This window comes from Ursus maritimus, unplaced genomic scaffold (assembly GCF_017311325.1).
Source record: "Ursus maritimus isolate PB19 unplaced genomic scaffold, ASM1731132v1 scaffold_14, whole genome shotgun sequence".
Taxonomy (NCBI): Eukaryota; Metazoa; Chordata; class Mammalia; order Carnivora; family Ursidae; genus Ursus; species Ursus maritimus.
Genome location: NW_024423786.1, coordinates 58,333,700 through 58,335,066, shown reverse-complemented (window position 1 = coordinate 58,335,066; position 1,367 = coordinate 58,333,700). Strand labels below are relative to the sequence as shown.

General features: G+C 68.0%; 1 protein-coding gene across 1 annotated transcript in view; it reads right to left on the bottom strand.

Moving 5' to 3' along the window:
* SPNS2 (sphingolipid transporter 2) overlaps positions 1-1,367 on the bottom strand; it is a 33,849-nt gene that overhangs the window by 2,377 nt on the left and 30,105 nt on the right. The gene's annotated exons all lie outside the window — the stretch shown is intronic.

Here is a 1,367-nt window from a genome sequence, read left to right as displayed (position 1 = left end):
CCCCCCCCCCCCAGGCCCGCCCCGGCCCACTCACTGCTGCTCAGCCTTGGCGCGGTCGCTGAGGAAGAAGAGGGCCGTGGCCAGGAAGAACACGCCGCCCAGGACCACCACGAAGGGGCAGAGCATGAGCGCGTAGCCCAGGCTCAGGAACTCCCAGAGCGGGGAGTCCTTGGTGCTCTGGCGGATCAGGTCCGAGATCTGTGGGGGGTGGGAGTGTGTCAGGGGCGCCCCCCGAAGCCACCCCCTCCCGGCCTGGCCTGTACTCACAAAGCCGATGAGGTAGGGGCTCCCGGCGTCCCCTAGCAGGTGGGAGGTGAAGCTCTGCAGGGCGACGGCCGTGGCTCGTCTCGTGGGGATGACCACGTACTGCACGAGACCAGAGGTCAGAGGGCAGTCACGGGAAACAGGCCCGGCGCACACATGACACGCGGGCTGTGGCAGTGCCGGGACCAGAACCCACAAGCTGAGGACCACGCCGGTTCCCCTCCCTGCGGACGCGGCAAAGCCTACGCTGGGCTCCACTCCGACCCTGGGCGCCCCCAGCCCCCAAAGCCAGGGGCCCCCAGGCTTTCCGAAGCCTCAGAGCAGTGGGGGGGGGGTGGCCAGCCCAAGGGGCCCCTCGTTACAGGGCTGGGGGAAGGGCAGCTGGATCCGATGGGAGTGCGTGGCCCCGTTTCCAGCAGTGATTAGTCATGTGGCCGTGACAATAAAATGGGACATGATTTCCCTGAGACCCAAACCCTGCCAGCAGCTGGGGCTGCCCCTGGGGCAGAGGCAGGCACGGGGGTCCCGCCCAGCACCACAGACTCACTCCTTCCTTTGCTCTCGCCCCTGCCACCGGCCTGGCTCCCCGTGGGGCACAGGGCTGAGTCAGACCCGCACCTCCACCCACGGATGGTGGGGTGGCCCCTGGTGAAGCAGGCGTTCAGGGGACGCAGGGCAGGCTTCCCGGAGCAGAAGAGTCAGCAGGAACCCCAACACCAGGCCGACTCTGATCTCCTGGGCTGTCCCATATTGTGGCCCCAGACCCCAAGTGACACTCCCTCCAGCCCCCCTCCCAGGGAGGCCTGCCTTGGCGGCTCCCAGACACCGTCCCCACTGGAGGCCCCGCACTTCCTTCTCCCAGCCCCTCCTGGCCCTGACAGGGAGGAAGCCCCAGGACGGAGAGCCACAGTCACCGCACACCCACCAAACCCCCACCGCTCAGACTGCGTGCTGCAAGTTATTGAGGCCACACCCCCTCCCGGTTCCTCCCAGGGACACAGCCCCTGCCGCTGCTCAGACAGCCCTTTGTCCCTGGCTGGCCGGTCTGGCACCCATTGTTGGCCCCGTGAACACGGCCTCTGTCCGTGAACACGGCCTCTGTC